At 37.5% G+C, this 23646-nt stretch overlaps 1 protein-coding gene across 2 annotated transcripts in view; it reads right to left on the reverse strand.

The window, feature by feature from the left end:
* The window catches only part of LOC306884870 (neurensin-1-like), a 181138-nt gene that overhangs the window by 78435 nt on the left and 79057 nt on the right, over positions 1-23646 (reverse strand). Inside the window, exon 4 of one of the 2 annotated variants that reach the window (XR_013785491.1) lies at positions 1777-4771. The exons of the other annotated variant lie outside the window; for it this stretch is intronic. The gene's annotated coding sequence lies outside the window, so the exon portion shown is untranslated. Of the gene's footprint in view, positions 1-1776; positions 4772-23646 lie in introns of those variants that run through there. 2 annotated transcript variants of the gene reach the window in all.

Raw genomic sequence — 23646 nt, forward strand, 5'->3', positions numbered from 1 at the left:
TATATTTATATCATTATACAATATAAAATATTTTACACATTGAATACATGACAGTATAATGTGCTATTTTATTTTATATATGTTGCATAAACATTTTATTGGAATTTAACTTTTTTTTCGGAGTCACACCATATGACATTTTACAACCAAATCGCATGCTGATTTGGGCAGATTTTCTGCCCAAATCAGCATGTGAAATGTGAAAAAAGGCTGCATATTCCGTCTCAGCCTAGCCATAATGCATCATATTAATACCAAGTATGTTTTAACTAATTCAGAGGCGTCTCGAACTGCCAACAGGGTGGAGTAGTTTTGATAAGCGAGAACTTGATGAGAATTTCAATAGCATCCCGCTGTAATGCATCATATTTAGCCACATCCAAACTTTTTCACCCTTGGAGGCAAAGTGAGTTTAATGTAATTAGGGACACAGATTCCTTACACACTAGACAGCATGCCGTGTGATAAATGACTATTCATTGGGGACAACAAGCAACAGCAGGTCACATGCCTCTTCCTCTCTCTCTCCATCTTTCCAAACAAAAAGGACCCTCAGGGACATTTCCGATACTCAGACTATTCTGTGCAATGCCTGTGTGTTTGTGGTTATCTCTCATGGAGTGCAGGCAATGCAACTTAGACCACCTAGGTTGCTGGATCTCTCTCATAGAATCCTGGCAAGCAGCCATTTGCACGACTATTAAACTTCGAAAGATAAGGTCATCCAGAGAGAGACATACCAAGGTACCTATACTGAAAGTGAGCTGTTTAATAAGAACATAACAGCAGTCTGCTGTTCATCAAGTCCTCTTTGCTGATAAATCTGGATGAAGGGGTTTCTGCCACTGAGCAGATTGAATCAAACTGCACGATGCAGGTCTGAGCACTTTTTTGACTTGGCACTTCTCGCACGAGTCAGCTGGTCAAGCGAGCCGGGTCACAGGTGCCTAGAGGAAAACAATATCTCCTTTCAGTGCTGCAATACGATTTGAGTGGAGTTACATCAAATTGCACAGGCGGAATGCACTCTCTTTCACTAGGTGGGAATGAATTGCAATACTGTCATTAAAGGAAGGAACACACCTTCTCCCTTGCAATCTGCCTTTCTCTCTTCTCAGAAGTTCCTTCACTTTGACCTTCCCGACCTTAAACTGAACCACATTTTTTTTTTTTGCTCCTCCTGTCTTTCACTTAGATCTGTCATTCTAAACCTGTGGCTGTGACTTGCAATCAATACTGTTATTGAGGTGGTTGTTGGAAATCAGCTAGCTGATTCGCAATGCTCCCCATTCCCACAGGTTGACCATTATTGACCTTTCCTGATGAGCATTCGTTTTCAAGTCTCTTTAGGATTTTTCGCAGTTCACTTAAATTGGGTTTATAGTCTTTTTACACTCCTGATTAAAAACACTTTTAACCCTGGGTTAAGACATGTTTGTAATTTTGAATTCTGGGTTACATAAACCTGTTTCAGAGCACTGCTAGCAACACTTTTGCAGCTCTAACACCATTTTGTGGTGGCAAAGATATACAGTGTAAATCTATGCAGTGTTAGAAAGTTACAGCGAGAGTATCAAACCACCAATCGCAAACTAAATAGCGCTTAGCTCATTAAATATTCATGAGTTATACAGACGCATAAACTTTCATGATTTTGGTTTGAATGCTGGATGTGACTGCACAAATTGAAGCTTTATTTTTTTGTATGCTTTAGGAGACATTAAAGAGTGAAAGTAGATTTACATATTGACATTTTCACAGATGGACAAACAGTTAATCATTGAAACAGGTTGCACAACCATATTTATTCAGTTAAATGTTATTGACCTATTAAATCTGTAAATAAGAATGGTAACCCTGGGTTTAGAAATGTACAGAGGAAATCTTGAAGCTTGAACACCCAGGAATAATTACTAATCGAGGGTCAAATATGAACAGTGTGAAACATACGTTTACCCAAGGTTTAGTGCGGCCCTTGGCTAACTATTTAACCAATTACAAAAAAGTTAGCATTAATGCAACTGCAAGAGTGAATTGTGAAAAATTATAAATGAATGCATGAACTACTTGGGCATTGAACTGAAATCTGACCTTTGTTAGGGGACAGTCAAATCATGTTCATGTATAACTGCTTGTTCCCGTCAGCTGTCTTTATCTTAACCACTAGGCAAAAACATTCAGACCCAATGAAATGGGATTCCTTATCAAAGCTTATACAAAAGGACAACTGTTCCTGAGTAGTTAGAGCTAAAGCTCTGGACAGAACTGTCTCTGCCCTGTAGGTCTCAATCTCAATATAGACCTTAATCCAACCAGACTGTTTTCAAAGAATAATAATAGGACCTTGATGTTACCAAAAGGAAAACAACAGGCTTTGAAGGTCAAAACTCAAACTTTGCAAACAGGGCACAGAAATCATGAATATAATCTATTTGTTCTTCTTAATGTAATGGCATGCTACAGATGTCAACTAAAATATAGACAACACACAGCCAGGGAGACAAAAAAACAAACATGTCTGGATTTAGTCAATGCACATTTAAAAGGCCTTGCTTAATTATTTGATAGGCATACACATTTCAAGGTAATTGTCCCTGTGTTTGTGCGTGTCTGTGTGTGGTTTGTGTGTGTGAAACAGACAAAACAAACACATAGGTGTACAGGCCACGATGATACACTTCCAGACTGCCAGAATGTCTAAGTCTGAATCTTTTACAACTCAGAATAAATTGGCATCACTCTTGGGGATCCAAACAAACCCTGGGCTGAAAACAAACACTACAGGATATGGGATGTGCAGGCCATCAATTATGAATAATGATTGTTGAGAATGTATTTACCGCAGGTCTTAGGCAATGGATCCCCTGGTGACTGGTTTGGCAAGGCCTTTTAACCCACAGAGGGACTGTTCTAGAATAAAACAGAAAAGAAAGAAAAAATGCCAGCATTGGCAGTCACCAACATTGATTTTGCTCTGCATGCTGGTACCCAACTGTAAATGTTCTTAGAATGAGACAGTGGTGTTCTGGTTCACCAGCATGGGATCTGGTGTGTTATCTCCTTATGTACTGGTTGACCATCACGGGATGCTGATGTACTGGCTGATCATCACAGGATGCTGGTAAACTGGTTGACCATCATGGGATGCTAGAGAAATGATTGACCATTATGGGATGCTGATATACTGGTTAATCATCACAGGATGCTTGTGTACTGGCTGACCATCACGGGATGCCGATGTACTGGTTGGCCATCATAGGATGCAGATGTACTGTTTGACCATTATGAGATGTTAGTGCACTGCTTGACCATCACAGGATGCTGGTGTACTGGTTGACCATTAAAGGATGCTATTTAATCATCATGGGATCCTGGTGTACTAGTTGACCATAAGATGCTGGTGTACTGCTTGACCATCATGGGATGCTGGTGTACTGGTTTATCATAACAGAATTCGACCTGGTGTAAGCTGTATTTTCAGCAGAGAAAGGTTTAAAAAAGTACATGGTTTCAAAAGTACATAAAACTATTATATACATGCTACACAAAACATTAATATGAAAAAGCCAGAGTACCCATTCAAACATTAGCTAAAGATTCCTCACACCAATTACTTGAGGCATCTCACAGATCATGTCAGACGCTGAAACAGTGGGAGATGCATTGGACCTGATATAGATTGATACAGAGGGAGATTTTCAGTCCTATTCTGAGGCTAGATCACTTTGAAAGAGCTGTGGCTGAAAAACACAAATCTGCGGGTGAGTGATGAGAGTGTGATGTAATTTGCCGTCAAGCTGAGAGAACAGCTGAAGCTCTTGGGAGACTCAATCCCATCGATTTATGACATCAAAACAAATGACATCACGGTTCCATCTCTGCCTGCGCAGTGGAGCGAGGGTCATTAGACAGCGTTCACACGCACCCACAAACACACACTCACACGTTCCATACAGGTGGGATGACAAAAATGGATCTTCAATTCACAGGCCATTCACAAGTTAGATGGGCATATTGAACTACACTAGAGAGCCGGTGAACTAGAGGAGACAAAAAAGGGAGAACAAGGGAGATGGAAAAACATGTGTTTGTTAAGGGCCTCTGTCTCTGGAAAAGGTTTAGATTTTTAAACAGATTGGATAGCTGGTTCTGGAATTTGAGAGTCACTTTCATGTTAATTGTGCCACTATTAGAAAGCATACCAGAGGCCCTCAGAGGTATTTCAATTACAGTACACACGCACACACTTACAGTAAGTGAATACACACATATGCTGAGTATGTTTCCCTGCACCTGTGCCAGTTATGATCTGGGGCATGTGTACTCCACTTAAAGTTTCCATCTCATCATGGAAAAGGGAAATGGAAGGAAAAAACAAAGATAGTGAGAGTGGAGAGTGAGTGAGAGAGAGAGAGAAAGTTGAAGGAATGCTAAATCCAGATCCTTTTTTTTTTTTTTTTGGGTAAAAATGGATTATAGTACTCTTTCATTTGGAAATATGGTTCACTGCTCAGTCATGATGACCAGAAAATGCAGGATTATCCCTAAACTGCCACGCACTTATGTCTGCTCATGTGTCTTTGCTCAAATGAGGAGACGTTCCTGGCGGATACATCCGAGCGATGAGGAACAGAGCAAAAGAAAGTGGAAGGGGGGGTACAGCAGAGTTCAGGTCATTACCCAGACTCCCTTGATGTTTGGGTGCAGCTCCAGGCAGGCTGGTATCCTGATGCGTCTCCTCGATCGCTCACCTCTCTCTCTCCCTCTAGATCTGAAAAAAGGCAAAGTAGATCTACATAAACCAGTGAATATTTGATAATCCTCTTTTGACAGCCTGAACCAGGTGAGGAGCAGCCAGAATCGGCTTGGGCTTGCTAATGAGCACCACCGGAGAACTCGCACACACGTTCACCTTACAGTACCAACATCCCGTAGCCAAATGCAAACACACAACAGCTGGCCGCTTCCTCGATTACATTCGAACACTGTGTTAACATTGAGTTTCAGGGCTGGTTGATGGCTGACAGTGTGATGTCAGTGGGCGAATGTCATCGCAGCTGTCACAGAGACTGCAGCGGTGAGGGGTGTTAGAGGAGAACTCCCTAATTCACAGCAATCAGTTGGTGTGAGCTTCCCATGCCAGCGCTAAAGCCCAGTTAGGCCCGTAAGAAGAGTGGAGATGGCCTGCTGACAGCAGAGAGGAGAGGAGGGATTTAGAGAGGATGCTGGGATACGCTGCTCGTCTGTAGCATCGCCCAGCTGACAAGATCAAGAGATCAGCCAAACTCAGGCTGGCTTTCCCTTCTTCGTATACATCCCTTGTTATCTAGCTCTTATTTTTTTGTGCGTCAGCCCGTCCACCCATAGCCCTCTTCAGAGTGCCCTCTTTCATATCGACCCTTCCTGCTAGCCCTGCTTGTCTAGTACACCTCTATTATTCTCTTTCTCACTCGCTCTCGGTTGTAACGGGCCACTGAAATAACCTCCATTCACATAATCCAAGGTGTTTGATATGTAATTTTCTACAACTGAATGAGCCTTTGTGTGTGATCGTGCATGCACGAGTCCACAGAGATGCTTTCTATATACCGTGCAAGAAAAGGAGGATGTATAGCCTCCTTTCTTAACAACAGAAGAGCTCTAAACCCATGGTTCAAAACCAGTAAATATGAAAATCAAATAATCTGGAGGCTGTGAACCTGTGCCTAATGTAATGTAAAGTAAAAACGTGACTCTGTGGAGTGATTGTTATGTGTTTTCTAAATGCATCTATTTGAGTTTGGCTCTTTTTGATTAAGGCTGTTTATTATCGTTAGTTCTGTATAGAGCCTAATCCACAGGTGTAGTTATCGATTGTGCTATTTTGATTTTTGCATAATTTATATTTGAACAATCATATTATATGTTTATAGTAGAAAGTATGTTACAAATAGATGTGAGGAAATAAACTAAAAAAATTGTTAATAATAATAATCATAAAACAAACTGGATGAGTCACATTTGCAGTTTAATTTTATATTCTGCCAAGTTATTACTGTACATTGCTTGACCTGATCGGCTGAGAAAACAACAGTTGTTGATGACAGACAAATCATAAAAGCTGTGAAAATGAACCCTAAAAGACGTGTCTGTAAAAATCACCAACAACTTCCAGAAAGCTGGGGTGATGCTCTGACAATCTACTGTCCTCAGGAGACTTTGATACAGAATTACAGATGCTACACAGCAAGATGCAAACCTCTGACCAGCACCAAAAAATAGAAAAGCAAGATTAGAGTTTGCAAAAAAGCACAAAGGTGAGCCAGAAGAGTTTTGGAACCGTTTATGGACCGATGAAACAAAGATGAACCTTTATCTAAGTGATGGGAAAGCAAAAATGTGGAGAAAAAAATGGAACTGCAATGATCCCAAGCATACAGCCTCATCTGTAAAGCATGGTGGAGGTGGTGTCATGGCATGGGCATGCATGGCTGCCTCTAGAACAGGCCCTCTCATCTTTACTGATGACTTGATGTATGATGACAGTAGCAGAATGAATTTGGAAGGGTACAAAACCATCTTGCCTACCAATATTCAAGAAAATGCCAGGAAGTGCTTCATATTGCATCAGGACAATGACCCAAAACACCCTGCCAGTTCAGTCAAGGAATTTATAAGGGCAAAGAAATAGAAAGTCTTAGATTGCCCAAGTCAATCTCCAGATTTAAATCTGATTGATGATGAATTTCACCAGCTGGAGAGGAGAGTAAAGGCAGAAACTCCCCAAAACAAGCAACAATTAGAATTGGCTGCATTAAAGGCTGGGAAAAGTATTTCAAAGGATGAGACCAAGAGTCTGGTGATGTCTATGGGTCACAGACTCACTGCTGTGATTGTGCGCAAGGGATCTGCAACTAAATAATAGCTTTTAATCTTTTATATCTGCCTTATGTTCAACTGTCCCAATACTTATGCTCACATCAATGCGTGGAATAACTCTAAAAGTGCTGTTCTTTTTATTTGGTAAAACATGTGAAACGGCTAATAATAAAATGTGACATTCTGTAGTTTTGTGTCATATTCATCTTCTAATCATATTTGCAAATGTCTCGACTCCACAGCCAACAGAGAAATTTAGTTTTTACTGGTCCAATACTTATGGAGGGCACTGTATATGCTTATGCACAGACACACATGTTTACACACTGAAAAAAATGTTCTGGAGCTCATCAAAATCTGCCACTGCACAAACATGAAATGACTTAAACAAGCAAATGTGGAACACCTGTCCCTTCAGCAGCATTTAAAACTTTCCCCGTCTTTGTTACATGCTGACATCGGAATCACTGCACGTTCACCCAGCGACTTAATGCAAATGCATCGCTATGCTGTTTTCCCAGTCATACCAGTCATAATGACAAATTAAAACCAACTGCCAGAAAACATTATCAGGAAGGAACGTTTTACCAGGTCTTTTATCACCGGGTCTCTCTCAGACAGGCTGTATATTCCCACAGTTACATTATAAAAGTATATTGGTAATTAACTTTCGTGAGAGAATGTGATCCATAAAAGCTCTTTGGTGTGGGAGTTCTAAATTCCTAAACACATATCAATTAAGTTTACACTTGTGACATGCAGCCTCATTAAAGAGCACTGAAATATTTCTGCACACAAATAAACCCACTGATGACATTATTAATTCTTTATCTGACATAAACTCTGGCTGACATTAACAGCTGCGTGCCATTTCAACCCACTTTACTGAAGCTGTCACTCACCTGATGGAGGCAATGCTGCAATGCTGTGGCAGTCTCATTCAGGCTTTACATGGTAAATTAAAAGTGCTTAATATTTGAATATGTGACTGTTTTGAGGGGGCAACAATCAAAGCAAAGAAAAGAAAAGCAAAGCTTAAAAACAACAACAACAAAAATACAACAAAAGGAAACAAAAAAAAGAAAGACGAAAACAACAGCAAAATAAATTTGCACACACACACAAACACACCCACACAACAACACAACAGTGAAGCAAAACAAAACAAAACAAAACAAAAAACAACACAACACAGATGAAAGCAAAAACAAAACCGTAAAACAAAAACAGAAAAGCAAAGCTAAACAAAATGAAACAGCAAAAAACAAAAACAAAAAACAATAAAACAAGCAATTCAAAACCAAACAAACGGACAAAAAAAAGACAACAGCAAAACACAACAAAAACAAAAAACAGTCATACATCAGACAAAGAAAAAAAGTGGATCGTGTTAGACATTGAAAGTGAGTTAGTATAGATTTTTTTTTTATTACTATTTTTTGATAGTTGTTAAGAATCAGTGATTTTCCCATGACTTCTAATAAATACTCAGACAGAGACAGTTTTAGTATGCAGTGAGTCTAGCCAGTCTGCAGACAGAGGACAGCGGATGGCACATAATACCCATATATTCAGCTAACACCACTCCTGTCACTCAATAGCAGTCATCTCCATCTCTCAGGGCCAACAGGAGACATCTCCTAACATGCATTTCATTAGCGCAAAACATATCACATCTGCAAAATGAAATCATTGTGAGAAAAAGAGGTCCAGAAAACTCAATTTCAGCCCAAAAGGGATCACCGTCCAATAAAATTGCCGACTTTATTACATTTCTCAAATATAAACAGCCATCTACATCGGGTAGCCGAGCACAATTCCCAAAGCCTATTAAGCGAAGGTGCCGATTTTGAAGCACTCAATAATGGCCAAGGACAGGTCTCAGTGTTGTGACTGATGTCTCGCCAGTGGACAAACACCAGACACAGCGCTGACGGTGGTGAGGACGGGATTCAGGTAGCCATGATCATTTCACGCCATCGAGACACATACACGGCTGTGCTGTTTTTTACAGGAAGTGCGGATAACAATGTGACAAAGCTGCAGTGTAATAAGCAGCTGCGACTGTCATGCAGCGTGCAGGTTGCATTTATTTATGTGCTGAACTCACTTAATTTGGCTGCAAATGAAAGGGCAGTGGGCTCGGGCACACGTGTGTAGACAGTGATGCATGTACATGCCTAACTCAGTACAAAAGAAGCAATCTCCACCTAGGCCCCTATATTTATTTCAGCAATTCCTTTTAAATGCATATTTTATGCTGGCTCAGCACATTGAAGGTCACTCAAAAATGTTGTTTATGAGGCAAATGGGGAACATACCAAATGTACAGTGGGAGGGATCATACACAGCATTTATCACTCGCAACAATAGGAAACTCCTGTGTTGTACTTGGATCGTCTAGATCGGACAGCGCTGGGGCTTCTTTCATCTGACTGATTCAGTTCATAAGACATTATTGCACATGCAGCGCTTTGCGCTGGACAAAGCACCTGCGATTCCACATGGAAATAACACGTGAGAGAGTTCACGTCAGAGAAATAAAAGCCATGTTTTCATTTTGTTATTATCAAAAGATGATAGAGGCTTTATGAAGGTAAATTTAAGACCTTTTAAGTCCAAGTAAAGAATATTTATGTAATAAATTGAAGTGAACACAATAGGGCAATATGCTCCCTAAATGTAAATGTCTAGGGCTACTTTTAATTAATTTTAACTAGAATATAGAAATAACTTTTAATGTAACTTCTGATTACACTGTAAAAAAGTATTGTTCTAAATCAAGATACATCTTGTTTTATGAGCAATTGGTCAAAATAAAGTGTGTTTATGATTAAAACAAGAACAAAAATATCTGCATGTAGGCTAAGAAAAAAAAACAATGGGAAAACGGGAAAAAGGTTTTCATGCACTGACAAATATTTGTATCACTTAATTTTGATCATTTTTTTCAGAAAACAAGATGTCTTCTCTTCATTTTGCATCTCAAGAAAATCTTGATTTAAGGATGTTTAGATACTTTTATTGGAAAACAAAACAAAAACACTGAGGAATGCATTAATTATTGTACAGTGCATGATGCAACACTGAAAGCCACTACTTTGATTTAAGACTTTTTCAAGGCATTAATTTGTGTAAGAGTGAATTAAGACTTTAAGACTTATGACCCATGGAAACCCTGTATTCATCTGCTCAGTCTGCTCATCTGTTTGTTTGTAGTTAGAGGAGACTGGCTCTAGTTGTCAATTGCCTTTTAAGACTTATTTAAGATCCATGGAAACCCTGTATTAATCTTCTCAAAAACTGGCTGTGATAAAAAAATAAAATAAAAAAAATGGGTCTAGTTGTCAAATTTGACATTTCAGATTTGATTGAATTTATAATTGTATAATAATGTGCAGCTCAAAATCATCCACTTTTATATGGTTACAGTATTTTTTAAACTTTTGTGCTTTTAAATTTTATGTTGAATAGATGTTTTACTGATTAAATTTGGCTGAAAAGTCATTAATATGCTGTTTAATGGTAAATTTCATTGTGACAACTCACCCCATACAATTTGAAAAATATAGTTCTTGCTTCTGAGGTATGTTGTCACAAAAGGTCAATGCGCGTTCAATTAATTGTATTTTACTGATGATAACGGTTCAATGGCTAATTTACAGCCAAGATTTGAAGGTACAGTATCTATATAGACAGAAACTGACTTAAAATATAAGCCTATTCTAAATATTTACTCAAGCAGAAAGAGTGACAGCTAACTCCAGTCTCCCCTGCTGCATGGATGCGCGAATTAAAGGGCCTTTTTGCATAACAGTAAATATGTGACTTTTCCAGAGTAAAGCCCTTGAGATGCAGCAATCATAAATGTAGTTGATGAAAATATCTGTCCTTAAACCTTAATTGACACATTGCCATTCTGAATCAGCTGCTGGTAAACTCACCTCAAAAGGTCAGATGTCAAGAGGAGGATATCTTCTCTTGAGGTCCTAAAGAAACTCAATCCCTTCATATCACTGATGATAATGTATCATACCATTTACACCATTATAATGAGCTACTTGGAAAACTTAAGACACTTGAGTGAGGGATGGTTTCATTGCTGACATTTAGCTACATGAAAAGACTCCTTCTGAAATACTTCCATCACTCTAAGGCCTGTTTCACACACCATGCGATAGCAATGCATATTTATTTCAGCACCCATATTAACAGGTAACTGCAACTCACACTGCCTGCACAAGCAGATTGCAGCAGCACAGCATGAACGTAGTATGGTAGGAGTGACTGGAGTTTCGGCTCGGAGTATATTTTCACCACATGTATTGAATTAAACTCTGAAGAAAATAAGCTGAAAATGCACTGTAAACCTTTTTATAAAAACAATCTTTTGCAATACAGACTCCATAAATATGACAGAATGTAATGGATAGAAGTAGTTTAAAGCTACTTCTGGAAAAAGGAGCTTTAGAGTTTATGTAAAAAAATAAATAAATAAATGGATGTGCATTTCAAACCTTTTATTTTTTCTTCTACTGTTTCTTATGCTCACCAAGCCTACATTTATTTGATCAAACGCACAGCAAAAGCAATAATATTGTGAAATATTATTTCAGTTCATAATAACAGTTTTTCATGTGAATATATCAAATGCAAATTATTCCTGTGATGAAAAGCTGAATTTTTAGCAAGATTACTCCAAGCAGTGTCGCCTGACTCTTCAGAAATCATTCTACTATGCGGATTTTATTATTATTATTATTATTATATATATATATATATATATATATATATATATAAATAATTTTCCCCCAAGAATCTTTGATGAATAGTCCAATTTAATGCATCCTTGCTGAATAAAAGTATTATGTGAAAAGTATTATCACACGTTTGTGGTAATTCTTAATGGCCCACTCAATTTATAATTTCTGGTCATTATTAAAGCAGATATTCAATACAGAAATCATTTTTCTGTGCATTATAAAGTTGTGGTTAATTTATACAGTCAGTCTAAAAGCACAAAACTGATAATAACTGATGCATTTACATGGCTGCTTTATGCACTGTTTAAGCTTCCAGGCCTAACTATCAAACAAGCATGAATTAAAACATAAAAGGAATGAGAAGAAACAAAGATCAAAGTGAGAAAGAGCAAACAAAATGGTTGCAATATTCTCCTTGTTATCTCTACACCTTCTCCTCCTTTTATGTTACATTCCATTGACGTTCTCTCATACGGAGCATCCTCAGGCTTTGGAGTTACGGGAGATCTGGTGTTGTGTCTGTGTAGATTAATGAGTTTTGTGATTAAGTGGGCTCTTCTCGCTGCAGCCGGCCCCTGATTTGGGAGGGCTTTCCCTGCGTGCGAGAGTGAGAACGTGAGAGAGGTTTCCCTCAGTGCTGATCACGGCCCTGAAACGGAAAGTTCATTAACTCCTCTCACTCTTAACTGTCCCACTGGGAATCAGTGCTCACTTACTGTCGAGCAAGAAAACACAAAAGAGCCATTGAAAGAGAAGAGAGAGAAAGTCTGTTTGTGAAGGAGAGAGTGCGATATGGATTACTCTGGAGAGACAGAGAGAAATTAAGAGTCAGGTGAGGGATATTCATCTAAAAATTATTATGAAGAAGATCATTAATAATTTTTTTTTTTTTTTAATAAAAACAAAATATGAAAGTAGTCCATATGTCTTTAATATTTTGTGAGGAGCAAACTAAAATATAATTCTTATTCACTGATAATCTTCCCCTGCAGTGAGCTGTTGAGTTCGAGTTGAACTCTTGAGTTGTGAATGAATCATAAATGAATTCAGTCTAATTCGTAAATTAATTATCCAGTCATACTGGCTCAGAAGAACAATTCATTCACTGATGTGACTCACTGACTCAGTGATCCGTTTAAAGCAGTTCTCAAATGAACAGCTCAGAATATTTTGTGAATAATGACATACTTTATAAGAAAAAAACTAAAAAAAGAACTAATACAAAGCTATTGAATGGATTCATACGACTTGAAACACGTTAATAAACGCATTTACATTTTTGGGTTTAACAGACTAGTCTCCATGAACATTCACAAAATCTTGTTTTCCACAGCGAGAATAGAATACATAAATAAAATAATAATACAAAAATAAAACAAATACAAAATAAATAAATAAATAGGTTTGTAATGACATGAGTTTAAATAATGACAAAATGTTAACCTTTGGGTGAACAATCCCTCTAATATTGAAGTTTTAAATTACTTGAATACCGCAGATTACATGTTTATCCACCAGACAGATACAATATTACTGAGATAGTAAACAGAGAATTCACACTTGTTATTGTGATGCGAATAAAAAATAAAATAAATATGCATTATTTTTTATTGTATATTATATACACATACATACATACAGTGCCCTCCAAAAGTATTGGAACAGTAAAGACAAAATTGCTCTGTTGGCTGTGGAGTCAAGACATTTGCAAATATGATTAAAAGATGAATATGAGACAAAACTACAGAATGTCACATTTTATTATTGGGTGATTCAACACATAGATGTTTTACCAGCTGAGAAGATCAGCACTTTTAGAGTTTCATCCCTCTATCTGATGTGAGCATAAGTATTGGATCAGTTGCCTCACATGTCTTTCTAAGTGATCAGCTGTGTCCTGTTGAATTAATTCTTCAGATATTAAAAGCAGTGAATGTGTCGTATCAGTTATATCCATTACTTCTGTATTCTGAATCTTGCATTCGATGATGACACACACAAACCAGGATGAAGATGAGGGAGCTGACTTTGAGAGAAAAGCAAGCAATTTGGATGCTAAAAGAAAAGAGGAAGTCAGTTAGAGCTCTAGCAAAAATAAAGGGCATGGAGAAATCAAGAGTTTGGAAACCACCAGCGACACCAGCAACCAACAACTACCTGATCGGCTGAGAAAACAACAGTAGTTGATGACAGACAAATCATAAAAGCTGTGAAAATGAATCCTAAAAGACGTGTCTGTAAAATCACCAACAACTTCCAGAAAGCTGGGGTGATGCTCTGACAATCTACTGTCCTCAGGAGACTTTGACACAGAATTACAGATACTACACAGCAAGATGCAAACCTCTGACCAGCACCAAATATAGAAAGGCAAGATTAGAGTTTGCTAAAAAGCACAAAGGTGAGCCAGAAGAGTTTTGGAACTGTGTTTATGGACCGATGAGACAAAACTGAACCTTTATCTAAGTGATGGGAAAGCAAAAATGTGGAGAAAAAAAGGGAACTGCAATCATCCCAAGCACACAGCCTCATCTGTAAAGCATGGTGAAGGTGGTGTCATGGCATGAGCATGCATGGCTGTCTCTGGAACAGGCCCTCTCAACTTTACTGATGACTTAATGTATGATGACAGTAGCAGAATGAATTTGGAAGGGTACAAAACCATCTTACCTATCAATATTCAAGAAAATGCCACCAGATTCATTGGGAAGTGCTTCATATTGCATCAGGACAATGACCCAAAACACCCTGCCAGTTCAGTCAAGGAATTTATAAGGGCAAAGAAATGGAAAGTCTTAGATTGCCCAAGTCAATCTCCAGATTTAAATCTGATTGAAGATGAATTTCACCAGCTGAAGAGGAGAGTAAAGGCAGAAACTCCCCAAAACAAGCAACAATTGGAATTGGCTGCATTAAAGGCTGGGAAAAGTATTTTAAAGGATGAGACCAAGAGTCTGGTGATGTCTATGGGTCACAGACTCACTGCTGTGATTGTGTTCAAGGGATCTGCAACTAAATAATAGATTTTAATCTTTTATATCTGCCTTATGTTCAACTGTCCCAATACTTATGCTCACATCAATGAGTGGGATGAACTCTAAAAGTGCTGTTCTTTTTATTTGGTAAAACATCCATGTGTTGAAACGGCTAATAATAAAATGTGACTTTCTGTAGTTTTGTCTCATATTCATCTTTTAATCATATTTGCAAATGTCTTGACTCCACAGCCAACAGAGCAATTTTGTTCCACTGTTCCAATACTTATGGAGGGGACTGTATGTATATATATATATAACACACCGAATATAAACATTTTTAAAATTTTAATTAATACATTACTAACATTATTTCTATTTGTCATTGTTTTAAGCATAGTCACTTAATTTTGACACTTCACATTTTTTGCATGTCCTTTTGCTTATCAAGTAAATGTATCTTGATTACAGAATGATTAGATATTTTACTGAAAGAAAAAAACTAAAAAAAAAGACAAACGTTTTTAGTCTCTAACTGTGGCCCAAACAAGTCAAACAGAAAACTTGAGTTCAGGATTGGACTGCCTGTTTACTGAAGAATGGAATATGATGGAATATTTGAGAGGGATGTTAAAGAACAATTATTGCTATAATTTATTTTTACTATTATTGCCATTTAATTTGGTGTTATAGACAGCTTGTAAAAAGTGAGAAAAAAAGACAAAAGGCATAAAAACGTGATTATGAATTTCTGCTGTGTGTGGCCTCCCTACAGACTTTAAGGGAAGGTTCACCCAAAAATGAAAATTCTTGACAGCTGATGGTAGTCATTGACTTCCACAGTATGGGCAGTACGTTGGACATCAATGGCTATAATCAACTGTCTGGTCACCACACTGTAAAAAAAAGTTAAGGTTTTAAGGTTCAGCCAAAAAGTTTTAAGGTTCAGCCAACTTAACATTTTAAGGCATACAACTTGTTGCTGATTTTTGAGTTCTCTCAACTTATTTTGTAGGAGATCCTCAACTTTTTGTTGTATAAACTTAAAACAACAATTTGAGAAAACTCTGCTGAAAAAAAAAAAAAAAAAAAAAAAAAACGAAGGTTGCCTTCAAATTTTAAGTTGGCTCAACTTTTTTTTTTTTCTTTTTTTTTTTTCACAGTGCAGCATTCTTCAAAATATCTTTTATGTTCAACAGTAGAAAGAAACTTATACAGATTTGGATCAAGTGGAGGGTGAGTAAATGACAGAATTTGCATTTTTGGGTGAATGTCCATATTTACGTATGGTATAAGCTACATTCAGGATCAATCAGACTGGGCTGCTCTCAATAAACCAATCATGTTGATTCAGTCTCTGGAGAAACCACAAGCACATAATGACTGACAAAACGGGACATTTTCCAGGCCAGAGTCTTCGCCTGTCTGTCTCTCACTCTCTGCGGTGTGCTGTTAAAACAGCCTGCAGGTGGACCCTTGCTTGCATAAACTGTAACGTTTGTGTGTGTGCTGGTATACAGGACACCAATTCACTGAGAGCGATGAACTGACCTGACTCTGGTGAGCTATTGTGAAACAATAACCAGCCCCGGTGAAGATATCAAGTCTGCATATCTGATTGAGGCGCTAGCGGCTCACACACACTCGCTTCATAATATCCCAGCGTCTGATTGGCGTGATGCTTGAACAGGATATCTCAGTATAGTGTAACAGTGAGTATGAGCTCAGTGGCTGTATGGAGAGCGCTTGAATGCTTTAGCTGTGCTGTCAGCCTGCATATGTTTCTCTTTAAGCTGAATTCAATCACTCCACCCTGTGTGTAATGTACAGCATAGCAGCAGCACAAACTGCTATAAACGCTGGCTGTAATGAATAGTCCTACACTGGCTACAGTATGCACAGTGTTGGAATGTAAATGTTGGTTATGATTCATGTGGGGTGGTCAGTGCAGCCAACATTATAAGGCAGTTTAAAAGTATTTTATTTTAATGGAATGGAAGCTTAAGGCCCTTACAATGACTTAATTATTTTTATGATTTGATTTGTTTTCTATTATTATTATGATTAAAGCATAAAACACATATACATACATATACACACAAACATACACACACACACATATATACACATATACATATATACACACACACACACACACATACACTCTATCTTGCGACTCCACCGGGCAGAGACACCGGCAAGGGATAGAAGTATCGCTTTTTATTTTAGTTTTTTCATATACATGTTTATTATTGAAATGTTGTTATATGCATGTGTCCATTTTATTTAATTTATTTTTTTTCCTTCAATTATTATTATTATTTTTTTTTTATTTATTGAATTTTTAAAGTAAAATGCAAACACAATTACTTTTATGTAGAATACTGGCTGCAAAGAGCATCACACCATCAAAATTCAAGAGACATTAAGATAGCAAACATTTAAGTTACAAATATAACTAAACATTCAGTTTCTCTCTCATTCTTTCTTTCTTTCTTGTTATACTTCATATCAGAGTATTACATTACAAACACTCGCTTTTTTGCAATGGTTTACTAAATCTGTGTGATTTGTGCATTTTCTGTAATATGACTCAAGTATTTGCAATTTAAAGTAAGTATTCACACACTGTTCTGCTGTGTGTTCAGTACAGGGTTAAAGGTTTCGCTTTTCCCAATATGAGGTTTCATTGAGTTGAAATAAACCTGTGCATGTTGAATTATTCTTTAGAACTTAAGCAAAGTCTAACTTAAATCCTTCATCATGTAACTGCCATGTACTCAGAGGAGAGTTTGTGTACATGTGCTACAGTGGCTTATGTGCAGCTCTGCAAGTGCAGCTGCAAAGTGGTCTGTTAGCGAGCATAATCTTCAGATCGTGACGTGTTGGGAAGCTATTAACTGACACAAACCCTGTGTGTGTGTGTGTGTCGGGGCTGATGTTGTTAAATAACAAGTGTAGTCACGCAAGCTTCATATTTGAAAGCCTAAGAAAACCTCTTTTGCGTTGATTAAACCCATGATAGTCCTAACAGCTGTACCATTTAGACTCTAACGTAAAACAGTTCCAGAGGAAAACGGCAAAACTTTTCCAGGTCACAGACAAGCCTGACAAAAATATACCATACAAGCAAACATTCAGCAGTTAAAATAATGCCAGTGTACTGTGTCATGCCAGTGCATTTAATTTGTTATATATATATATATATATATATATATATATATATATATATATATATATATATATATATATATATATATATATATATATATATATATATATATATATATATATATATATATATATATATATATATATATATAAAATAAAAAATAAAGTCAAAATGTCAGTGATTTGTCACTGATGAACAATAACATTTTGGTATATAAATGTAACTTTTTTTCTTTTTTTCAAAATGAGCAATACATTTGTTATAGGCGTGAAGTTACAAAATATGGGTGGGAGGAAAGCTCAAAATAGCAGTATAATTTGTATATGATTGAAAAAAATAATTTTTTTATACATTTATGGTTTGTTTTTTTCCCTGTTGACTTGTTTTGTATGGAAACAAGTAATATGATTTTTGGGTGTACTGCCCCTTTAAGGGTTAGCCGTGGCAGGCTGAAGTTCTCAGTGTATGCACACAATCACGATTAAAAGATTTCCAGATGCATGCTCTGTTTTGGAGGAACATGTTCAGAACAGCAACAGCTGACTTAGCAAGCTTGCGAAAAAGCCTGACTAAAAAATAGACTAAAGGCCTGTGAGAAGGATGAAACCGTTTCCTGGCTCATTTGAAAAGGTGCCATTTCATGCCTTGAAAAAGTGTCCAGCACGTCTGCGAAGCACATGGACGCTCCACCCTAACATATGTCTGTCACTGAAACTGAGGAGGAAGTTGAAGGGAAAGAGAAAGAGCAAGAGAGAGAGAGAAGGAGGGAGGAAGAAGAAAAAAACGGATTACAGATTGTGTTTAACAGGGCCATGGTGAGGCAGGGAAATGTTCTCCAGATGTGAGACAGTAGGGGTAACAGAGGTTATTGAGAAGAAAAGGCAAGAAAAACCTATACACTTCACAAACTGTCTGACAACAGCTTAACATTGTGCAAAAGTTCTGGAAATCTTTGTGGCACCTCTGAAGCCCATTACTTTTTCATCACTGATCTGTTCTTAATGCCCAAAGGTTTTTTTTGTTTTTGAGAAAATTGTACACTATTCATAATTTAAAGAAGGTCACCCAGGCAAGCCAATCTTTAAAAAGTAGTTACACTACAAACTACAAATGTAGCTAAATACATTAAACCAATTTAAGTGGAGAATCTCTTATTGCGTGTACAAGAAATGTTAATACTATTTAAGCACTCAAAAAATTAATTAAATAAAATAAATAAAAAGTTGGAGTCATGCCATTATATATGCATTACTCTATTACGCTCCATTCTGTTTGTTGTTAGGATGACAAAGTTTTAAAAGTTACATTTTAGACCGGCCTGCCTCAACACTTTAAAATTGAGATTTACAGAAGCCAAACATCGATTCTAGTGCAACACTTCAGTTTTAACTGTAAATAAGTGTGAGGTGAGATAAGTAGCTAAACATTTAGTTTAAGACATTTGTTTTATGGTAGTAATTTTCACTGACCAACATTAATATACAGTTCAAACTACTCAACTTTTGGTCAAATTTCTCAATATTGGATTGAAAATACAGGCTACCATTTATGTGATTTATGTCATTATGTCAAAATTGAAAATTGAAAAAGAGTTAAAATGAATCTTGATTAGTGAATCATTTATTATGTGAGAGAATGAAGTACAAACAGCACATTTAATTTTTGCATAAACTTGTTTTACAGTATTGTGATGAAATGCATTGTATTTGAAAAAGCAGCTTGTAACTGGGAGCACATATTTGTAATGAGCAGAGATACTGTGAATCTATGCTGAAAAAATACAGTTAAGTTGGTAAGTGCTGCTGTCGACATTTGCAAGCTGCATGCTTGCTGTTTAATATACTGGCTTTAACTACCCCTGCCTTCAATATCAGCTGTTTTGTGAAGCCCCAATTACACTGCAACATTAAACTTTTAAGATCACACCGAAATGATCAGGGATCTTGTTACAGATAACCTTCAGCTGCTCTTTTCTGATGTTGGGATTTGAAGCAATTACAGAGCTGTAGGTGCTACACACAGTGTCAGAAAGCTGCAGTAAAGATCCACTTTTACAGCTTGGTTTCAATAAAACTGGGTGGGTGTATTGAGTTCTGAATCGAACAACATTGTTCCACAGTATAATGAAGTGTTATCTGAAAAGATCAAGGAAAAATTATTCCTCATGATATGACGCCCTCAACTTGGCTGGGAAAGTCTAGCTGGTCCACAGTGTACTATATCACACACTGTATGTGTCACACACACCATTATGCACTGCATAATCCTTTCAAACACAAACACTTTTACGAAAGAATCTGATCTAATTTAAAACTTTATTTTCAGCCGCTTAACACGCAGCTCAGGACTGATTATTATTCATTATGGTAAGTATTCCTGGCCCTAACCCATGCACGTCTGTTTTCAGTTAGATTATCTCTGTTTGAGAGTGAGACAGTGCACCCCCAACTGCCATTATGTCAGTGCGTTCTCTCTGTAGCTTCCTGCTGACACGAGGGACTTATCTGACTAACTGTGTGTGTTTGAGATGCTCAACCCTAGTGTCAACACGAGGGGCTTATCTAACAGTCCATCTATGGTGCAAACCAGCAAACCACAAATACACACACACACACACATGCACTTGCATAAATACCCACAAACATGCACAGACACACGTAAACACAAATATACACGCTCTCATTAAAGAACGAGGGAATAAACTTCCTCCCTTAAAAGCTCACAGTGTGCATGCAAAACCACACACTCGCTGAAAAAAAGGTATGAAACTGTCACTGGGGCGGTAGCCTACCTTTTCAAAAGATACTAATATGTACTTATAACATTCTAAAATTTAATTTAAAGTATTAATATGTACCTTAAAGATATTAATATGTACCATATAGGGGTAAATAAGGCACAAAGATATAGCTTTTAGCACATCAATATGAAGTTGTTTTACACAAATTAAAATAAATAAATAAATCAATACAATATTCATCAGTATTAGTATTACTAAAGGAAGCTTGCAGAAACCTTATCCATCAGCATTCCCATTCATCTCAATTCAATGGTAGTTGCTCGGCTGGAGCAGGACTCCCCTCAAAAATGTTATTTTATATCTGCCATCTTTGCTCATGAGTACAAGTTCTGGGCACAAAAGCTTTTGAGAAAAACAAAAACACTTTTTTTTTTTTTACAACAATGTTACAACCCTGGCTCTGGGGAAGCAACATCAAGGACACAAGTTTACCAAATAAAATAAGGTTTATTCAATAACAAAAAAGGGGAAAAAAGAAGAGACTGTGACGAAAACAAGCCCAGTGACTGCCAAGCTGGCTGCAGAATCAGAGAGAGTGAGATCATGTGGCCTGGAGTTTTAAATGGATCCTTTCAGGTGACATCAATTAACTTTTTTGTAGTAACTGCAACAAAAACCAAGTTAGAAGACTCCCACATAACACTCCCACCCTTAAAATATTGCTATAGGACAACCTAATGCAACACTAACATGTACAATAACAAAGACACTTACGACCTTGATAAGGCATTTGCCAACACATTATCCTTTCCACAAATGTGGCAGAATTTAAGACAAAAATAAACTTCATTGCATTAACCGCTGGTTGGAATTTCTCATGCAACCTTCCAGTCACAGTGAGGTATGGCCCACTATATTGACCCCGTAACGCAGAACCAGATACAGGCAAAAAACACAAGCACTTGCTCTCCTGGACAGAACACACACTGCTTAGCCTTTCGGTCATAGCAACACTTTATCTTCTCCTAAGCTGCTTTGAAATTCTCTTTGGCCAATTCACAAACCCTACTAAGCCTGAAACGAAAATAAAACCGTCCAAAAGGTTAGTAAGTGTAACACGTTCAGGAGCCAACCATTTCTCCAAATAGGATGTAGTGGAGGCTATGGGAATAGACTGGTTAGGTTTACCGGTCACCTGACAAACATGACATGATCTGCAATACTGAGCAACATCTGACCTCACCCCAGGCCAGAAAAATGGCTTAATGCACGATCCAAAGTTTTCCTGATCATGAGCAAGACAAAATATCAGATCGATAAACTTCTGGTACACACTACTCCAGTCATCCTGACTTGACATTTTTGGATCTGTCCACTTTCTCATCAAAGCCCCATCACTAACAAAATAGCCAGAAGCTACATTTGATAATGCTTCATCTGATACCACATGCTCACATATAGGTGACAAAAGTAGGAACTTGCATTTGCTGAAGTATTAACTGTTCTCAAGATGGACACATCTTTCCAAACCTTGTGAAGTTCACACCACCATGGGCCATAAAAGTATGGAATCTCTGATTGATCTGAAGGAGGCTTGTCTTCAACATTCCTTTTAGCTGACATGGCACGAGTCGTAATCTCTGGATATGCCAATTCAAGCTCATCTGGGCTGTCTGGCTTGCAGGGAGAAGTAGTTTCTCCTGGAACTGCTTGCCCTCTACCACCAGCTAAATCATTCCCCCATATAATTCCCCAAAATACAAATTATTAAAACAAGTCAAACAGCCAACAGTAGAGAAGTCAAAAGCATTTTTGAAGTTGATGGTAATACATTTAATTACATATAATGTGCATCAATATTTAATATAACTTATAGACTTAGTTACAATTATTACATACTACAGCAGAGAAACAATTAAGTAAATATAATAAAAATGATATACACATACATAGTGGAATATCACAAAGAACATTCACCTATAAATATAAGTCTAACTCATTTTTTAAAGATAATATGCTGCAGTGCTGCTTTCAAAATGTAACATTGGTGAATGAAATATTTTAACATAATTAAGCAATATAATACAAAGTTTACACTTTTTTTCTTCCTAGAGTATTCCAAATTTTCTAACCAGCCAAGCTTGTCCGTTACTATTTAATTCTTTACCCTTTTATTATTTTCGAGTGTGCTTGTACTGTGTAAAGCGCCATATAAATTGAATTACTGAATTATTAAAATCCAAGATATTTCACTGAGGGAACATCACTGCTCTCAAGTCTGCTCTGTGCAGCAGATGTACGCAAGGGCCAGTAATACGTTCACTGCTATGTGTCCTTATTTCTAAAAATAGCGGTGCTGGTCTGCACAGCATTAGTTCTGTGAGTAGGGTCAATGCAGCACTTGTGGCTTCGACTGCAACCAGCCCTGATTGCAGCAGCACATCAGATATCCAGATCCCAGAAGACCACTTTTTCTTTTTTAGTCTCTGATTCGGTCTGCTGGGTGATTATAACATTTCAAAAGGTCAAAGGTCATCCAATAGCACTCTAAGTTTGAGATGGCTTCAAGAGGGAACCGTTATTTGGTTTCCTTCTGACAAACGAGGACAAACTATCCACGGTTTTAAAAGGTCATCTGAGCTCTGTGTACTATGGTAATGATTATGGAGCACTTCCAAGAAAACTCGGTGACCTCTTTGAATGTAATTTAGGGCAATGCATATACTTCAAAAGTTAAATACAACGCAGCGTACACTTCAAATCCCCGCGGCAGAGCTTCGACATGTTTCCAGCCGTTAAATCAGCAGTAAGTATTATTGATGTGCACCTTTCAGCAGTACTGTTTAAAATTCCTGTAAAAGCAGACCGGTCTCGGAGCACATTCATTCAAACAATGCTTCCATCTTCACCCAATGTGAAAGAAGTTCATCACCGTGGGGCGAGAGCTTTAGTACTTATCAGGTCAGTACTACTTAAGCCATGCGTACAGACTGCATACAAATCAGTCATTTCCATTCATTAGCTCATGCTAAGAGTGGGCAAAGCTCCATAATTATTTGATTGAACTGTCTGGGCCAGCCGGCATTGTACCTGAGAGTCTCTGCCCAAACGCCTGATGCCTCCCGAGGGTTGCAGACA

The sequence above is a fragment of the Barbus barbus genome, assembly GCF_936440315.1.
Source record: "Barbus barbus genome assembly, chromosome: 19".
In the NCBI taxonomy this organism is placed as follows: Eukaryota; Metazoa; Chordata; class Actinopteri; order Cypriniformes; family Cyprinidae; genus Barbus; species Barbus barbus.